This window comes from Cibotium barometz, chromosome 19 (genome assembly GCF_041138505.1).
Source record: "Cibotium barometz isolate CiBa-2024 chromosome 19, ASM4113850v1, whole genome shotgun sequence".
In the NCBI taxonomy this organism is placed as follows: domain Eukaryota; kingdom Viridiplantae; phylum Streptophyta; class Polypodiopsida; order Cyatheales; family Cibotiaceae; genus Cibotium; species Cibotium barometz.
In genome coordinates, this window is record NC_141064.1 from 22495986 (window position 1) to 22503399 (window position 7414).

A 7414-nucleotide genomic window follows, 5' to 3' on the forward strand; every position below is an offset into this window, starting at 1 on the left:
GGAGCCGGCACAGACCTGCTTGTTGAGAGGCGGCAAACTGCACGCGGGCGTCTTAGATCAATCAATTCCTGGGTAAGAATCCTAGCATCTGATGTGCTAGTTCCGATGAAGGATCCAACAATGCATTACAGTTTGCGGTATCGGTGCTCCTACTCCTCGCAGATTGAAGAGCTTTCTCCCGAGGCAATCCTTTCTTTCTGTTAAGCGTCGATCGACAAGCGGGTCAAAAAGGGATGGTTAGACGGCCCCCTCCGCCTCCCCTTCCCTCCTCCAACTCTCGGAATTCTTCCCTGATCGGCCCTCCTACGAAAATGGGTAGAATTCCACTTTGCAAGCAGGCCTTGGCATCTCTCTTTCTCTCTCTCGTTGTGTAGCCCTTGCTCTCTCTTTAGTCCAATGCTATCATTTCTTTTTTCTTTTCTTTTTTTGGGGGGAGGGGGGATGTTTATTCCTTGACTCTCTCCCACCAATGTCTCTATCTCGGTAGGTACCTAACCTAGAGACCTCGCCATTTCTACCAAGTCTCATCCTGCCCATTTTCTAAGGCTCCTTACACATCAATGTGCAACGTTCAAAAGAGGTTAATAACCATTGCTGCCGGGTCATTGTGATTGAGTTCCACTAATGCCTAAGGTCTATCATTCATGACCATAATGAAGATGCCCCCTCATGCCATGCATTGGATCTTATCAGAGGCACTGACAAAAGCTATGATATGAAGCGGACTTGAAGAGTTTGCCTTTCATGGCTCACATTCAACTCGGTGACTATGTTGTCAACGCATAGATCAAGCTTAAAGGACTTATTTGCCACAAGGTGACTCTACCTAGACCCATTAAATGATGATCCTTCACATTGAGTATAGGATAGACAATCACTCTGAATGTATAAATTGGATTGTCACTCCAAACTTATAGACTAGACCACTTCGTTTTCCTTTTATAGGGTGACATTGTGAAAAATATAAGGTCACACAAAGATGGCATAAGAGGGGGCTTGAAACCCTCTCTAAATAGCTAGGTATATACATTATCAGGATCAATACAAATAGACGGGCTTCATGTTTACACACCTTGTGAACTGCAACACACTTAATGTCATCAAACAAAAAGTGGGTTATCGTTCAATGTCTCCACCTCAACCAAGGAATGCATCAACCACCTCAAGAAAATGCAAACCTATGTTGCACTTGGTAATAAAAACAACCATTTATTTTCACTGCTTATAGAGGATGTCTAAGTGCTTATGAAGAGCATGCTCTGCCCACTTCTATGAGCAAGAATCGTACCTATGCTCATACCCATAATGCAAGCTTCATGTCCATGGCAAGATCACTCAGGCATGCTTTTTGTGACAACATGCAATGGTTTGGTTTGGTCCAAGTGAAGGACTAACTGATCACAATTTGCCCTTCGGGTACTTCCAAGTTGGCAAAAGCATCTACCCTAAAGTTGAGTCCTTCCAAGTTGGCAAAAGCATCTAGTGGATGGACCCTAAAGTTGAGTCCTTCAAAGTTGGCAAAATCATCTAGTGGAAGGACCCTAAAGTTGAGTCTACCAAAAAAAGTCTCTCAAATAATACACACACGTCCCTCACAACTATGAGTTGTATCATCATTAAAACATTTAACACATGACCATCTTAATAAAAGACCACCAACACCTATCCATCTACACAATATCCCATAGAAGAGTGTACCACACACACATATACATATACATTTCATGACTTTCAAGATGACCATCTTAATAAAAGACCACCAACACCTATCCATCTACACAATATCCCATAGAAGAGTGTACCACACACACATATACATATACATTTCATGACTTTCATAGCACCTCTGTAGACTTCCCAAAAAAAGTCTCTTAAATAGCCTCTCCCAATTAAAATCTAGGTCTAATTAAGAGCAAGATTAGAGAAGAGAAGGTTGCCCATCTAACTATAGTCTATAACTTGCCTTCCATGAAGTTCTCTATACGATTTATCAATTTTCACTGCTGTGAGTTTACATCCTAGCTTCTATTAGCATACAACCTCTGACTTAGCAACTCTAGATAACCCATCACATCTACCTTCACATGAGCACATATTACATTAAGTACATTATTGTTCTTTATTTTTGGCATCTTTAAGTTTAATTTTTTGCACTATCAAAGATCATACTACTTCGCTTACATACACACAACATAACTTTAAGAAAGATAGCTTCTTCCTCAAGACCCCACCCACCACCATTTTCTACCAATAGAAAGCTAAAAGACACCAACTATTCTCTATGGAAGTTTAAATTCAATGTTATCTTATTCTTCTATGAGCTTCAGGACACTATTATTAGTATTAATGCTCATTCCCCATTATTTATAGATGCACAAGGAAACCTCTTGTATCACCTACTATCCCAACCTTGTCCAAGATTGGAAATGAAGGGATGCATATTCTCTTGTCACTAGCATGGAAGATTGTGTACTAGCCATGGTTTAATATATCTCCACAATCGTGAAGCATAGGATATGTTACAAAGCCATCACAACACCACAAACCCATTGAGGTTTCAAAATATCAAAATAATAATAATAATAAGAGAGGGTGAGAGTATGTTCTTATAAGGCCCCACTATTTTTGAGAAAATCAAAAACAAATGGATCTAATATTTTATTATATGTATTTACCATTGACCTTAGAAGGATAAAGGGAGTAATTCTATTTGAGTTAAGCTAAAAGGAGGGGAAAGAGCACATTTAAGTGAACAATAGCATGGTTGCTGTCAATAACCATGGGGTACAAAGTTAGATGTAGTTCATGATTTTTGATGAAAATATAACAAGAATAGAGTGCACTATTATTTTTGTGCAAGAAGAGTTATGAGTTTTGGAAAGGAAAAAAAACTTTGAGCACTATGAGTTTATTTCTTGAAAAGGATTAGAGTACCTGCACTTTTTGGAAGAAGATATATTCTTTGCATTTGTTCCTGCACATGTGACCATTTGTATGCTCTTGAAAGTTTCTCATACTTATGATTATTTTTTAGAATCAATACTTAATCTATTGGAGCAAGTGGATGAGGATGAACATGGACATCATGTTTCTTACAAGTCTTGATGTTTCCGAGAGCATTGAAGTTAAGTTTATGCTTGGTTGTAGTAGTAGTCCAAAGTAGTTGTTGGCGATTCCGAATTGATAAAGTGGTGAGTGGTTAGTCATCGTGACATTGAGTGTTACCCTCTTATTGTTTTGGTCCTAATCCTAAATTGGGACCAAAACAATAAGTGGTAGTCACCATGGCACCGAGTGTTGCCCCCTTTAGTAAAAACGTTTGACATATCTATTGGCTAAATATTCTAATCCTTTTGCTTTACGAAAAGTTTTATCTTCAATTTATGCCTCTTGAGAAAAGTTGTGTTACTCATCCCTTAATCAAGAAGTGGAATTTTATTTTTTCCTCATATTTTGATTATGAAAATATAACAAATTCTCTTGTCTTAAATTTTCCAATGGCTAGCAATGATTTCTTTTTTATATTTATCTGTAATTTATCACTGTAACATTTCTTAGAAAAAGAAAGCATGCTACTTTCCTACTACTTTTAATCCATTGGATATGTGCTTATTTATATTAATTTTGAGAAGAAGAATAGGTGTAACATCTCCATGGCTTTATCGACTGGATTATTTAGTGTAGTATATGGTGGTCCTATTGATGAGTCAGAATAATTATATAAATAAATATATTTTATGTAGTATATAGTTTTCCACTCAATATATATTTGTGTTTATACAATGCTAAAAACCTAAAGACTATCAGTATATCTCCTCTATGCATGTCATGCCCTACCTGGAAGAATGAGAAGATTCATGTATAATATTGTGTATGTGTCAGTGGTACTATGAGAATATATAAGTGTTGTGTGATTAAAAGATGTGTGGTTTTTTTATCAGCTAGCTTATAGTCTATCCCTAGAGCTCTGCACTAGCATAGATCAAAGGCTAGGTACAAAAAAGAACTCGAGGAGTTAGAACTTTTAACTAAATTGCAACCATTTAGGAGTTGTGTGTGGAATTTGTCTAGAAGAGATAAATCAATGTTTTCATGTGGGTCAAGATTATTAAAGAACTTTACCCAACAATAGATAAATAAATGTTTTCATGTGGGTCAAGATTATTAAAGAACTTTACCCAACAATAGACAAATAAATGTTTTCATATTGGGTCAAGATTATTAAAGAACTTTACCCAACAATAGACAAATAAATGTTTTCATGTGGCATTTGCTCGGAAGAGACAAATAAATGTTTTCATATGGCTCAAGATCATTAAAATCACTTACCCACAACAAGAGTAGAAGTTCATAAGTGTTCAAGAAAGATGAGATGGAGTCCTTGAAAGTAAGGGTAAAGCGTAATGATAAATTTAGCAAGCTAGCTCCAAGGTAAAATAGCTTGTAAATCCATGCATTTGGGTAGTGGACTCCAAGGTATATGTTTTTGCAACAAGGGTAAAGTAGCTTATAAATCCATGCATTTGGGTAGTGGACTCCAAGGTATATGTTTTTGCAACAAGGGTAAAGTAGCTTATAAATCCATGCACTTGGATGCATAATGTTATTCCATGACACCTTACTTTGAAAGGTAAAATAGCTTGTAAATCCATGCATTTGGGTAGTGGACTCCAAGGTATATGTTTTTGCAACAAGGGCAAAGTAGCTTATAAATCCATACACTTGGATGCATAATGTTATTCCATGACACCTTACTTTGAAAAGGATGTGTCAGATCTATCCCATGTACTTGTAAATGATTCTTTATTTCTTATTGAAATTAGTGGATATGTTTAGACAAAGGCTAAGAACATCCTAAGTAATTTAGAGAGGATTCTTTGAAATCAAACTTTTTAAGGTACTTGGAATGGAAGTTCACTACCCTATTGAAGAACCAAATTGGCTAACAAAGGAGAAGAAGTAATAAGTGTTACGTATTCAAGTCAAGACGTCACCTTAGCCTATACCGAAACAAGTTTCATTTGGTCTTGCCTTCGAGCTGCAAATGTGCAACTTCCTAATGTGGTTGTGCTAGCCCATCCATCGCCCTCACTATGTTATCACATAGCAATAGGGGTGAAGGTGATAACCCCCAGAGTTGTACCAAAAATTACCTTGATAATCTTCATTGGCAAAAACCTTCTTGATAAGGTGTTTCTTCATCGACAAACCCTTTATTTTTCTATCTTTTATGGCAAATGTGATGTTGTAAAAAATCTCATTGTAATATTTTTGAGCACCTTGTAAGTGATGGCATTCTAAGGGGGTCCGCACAAATATAAAATGCCTTTCACATTTCCTCCTTTATTTGGTTGTAAGTGAAGGATGAAGGAGAAACCATGTACTTGCAAACGTATCACGTATAGATCCTGCTATGCATATAGAAGAAGATAAATGAGAAGGTCGCTAGTGCTTGTAATAACATATGGCCTATGCAAGCCTTGTAAAACCAAGGAAAACTAACATTGGGCATTTGTTCTAGTGGTTGATGGGGGTGGCTTGTAACCTTGAGGTACCAGGTTCGATCCCCAACTAGACACCCGATAGTTACCTTGCCCTTGCTTTGTAGAGGGTCCTCATGGAGTACTTTGCACCCTTCTATTAGTGGCCAAAATTTTAAAAATGAAGGAAAACAGCCAACATTTACTGGTAGGCGATGAGACATGGCCAAAGAAATCAATGGGTGGTTGGAAAAGGCGAAGTAGAAGAAGAAGGCATGCTTCATAGAAGATCATGCATGCAAATTATGCAATTCATGCAGAGAAAGACGATGAAGAAGCTTGATTGAGTGCACGCACACATGATCAATATAATGCTATTTCTCTAAACATCGCCACACGTGATGTTGAGCTCCAAGGCAACAATACAATAGAAATTTATAAGGTACCAACGGTAGCTTAAAGAAAATAATGTCGCCTTTGCCTGTGATTTGTGCAATTCGTAGCCACCATAGTGGCCTGCCCCCACAGAAGGATAAGGTTTATAATTTTAAACCTTTTTTTTTTAGAGAACTTGAATTGAACACACACAACCTACAAGTAGATGCCTCATGGTTTCGTCCGAGGAGATTAAATCAAAGCTTAAAATAAAGTTCATGGTGTGAATGTCCTCCACAAGCAGCCGTTCATATGTAGAGTGTTCGCAAGGCTAAATTTCAGCACCGGCTGAAGCTATACAAGAGAGTTGGGGATTAAGTAAAATTGGCCATGGAGACGTTTCAAAAGCAACATATACACCAAACTCAATACATATTGAGGTCATAGTTTCTTTTTCTTTTCCAATTAAAACCAAAGAATTGGAGCACATGGGTTGAGTGCTTTATGAAAATCTTTAGTGAGGGAGTTTTTTCAAAGATTTATCTTTTGTGGGTTTTTTAAAGTCCACTTTGGCCTTGTGGCATTTTGGGTGATGTACTTTCATGGTGGAGCTACCATTTCTTTTCATGCTTGGTTGGGGAGATGTTTTTGCTTACATTTGGAGTTGTTCTTTTGCCTTATCTTTTTGAAGTGAGAGAGAAGAAGATAGTGTTATGAGGAGTTTAAGGAGATGAAGAGTATGAAGTGTGAGAAGAAGAAGGGTGTCTAAATGACATTAGAAGTATGTGAAGATTGGTATGATGTGGCTTCACAATGGTAAAGAAGTTTATTTTTGTGTTTGTCAGGGAACACTTCGCAAGCGATTGATCATGGGCAAGGTGTTTAGTTTTGATGTTAACATGCCTACAATAAAGGCAATCATGTTTGGGCGCATGGGACATGTGTCATTATAGATATTGAAATATGGAACAAGTGCATTGGTCATGTGAATATACAACAGCTGAAGTCCATACAAGTCTAAAATATTATTACAGTTTGTCAAAGCTTAAGGTTGATGATATGTACAAAGTATGTGAAGCATGCCAACTTGGGAAAAGCAAGCCAAACATGCTTTCCTGCATAAAAAGCACATTAGTCAAGGACCATTGGATGTTATACATTCTGATGTATGGAAACCAACCAAAACTTCAACAATTGCAAGTTGTAGGTACTACTATGTTACATTCATTGATTCACACTAAGAAAGTGTGGGTTTACTTCATAAAGGAGAAGAATGAGGTGTTTGCTCACTTTCAGAGATTTGAGGCCTAACATAAGTTTATAGGCATAAAACCAGATTTATCTCACTTGATGAAGAGAGAACCAAGCTATCCTAAGCTTAATACCAAATGGGAAGTGAAAACTTTTATCTACATAGTTGCTTAAGACTAGAACTGCTTCAACAATGGACTATTTTAAGTTTTGTCTAGCCTAGTGTGAAAGCTAGCCATTTATATCTGAGTATTAAGCAATATACATCCATTTCCTTTTAATAGAATGCTTGTATGCTTATGAGCTCT

The 7414-nt window shown here is 37.2% G+C and overlaps 1 protein-coding gene across 3 annotated transcripts in view; it reads right to left on the reverse strand.

The window, feature by feature from the left end:
- The window catches only part of LOC147628356 (E3 ubiquitin-protein ligase At3g02290-like), a 110534-nt gene extending 110120 nt beyond the window's left edge, over positions 1–414 (reverse strand). For 2 of the 3 annotated variants that reach the window (XM_086813445.1, XM_086813444.1), the window contains exon 1: positions 16–407. The gene's annotated coding sequence lies outside the window, so the exon portion shown is untranslated. Of the gene's footprint in view, positions 1–15 lie in introns of all 3 variants that reach the window. The other variant, XM_086813446.1, reaches the window with a different exon arrangement.
- Positions 415–7414: the final 7000 nt, after the last annotated feature.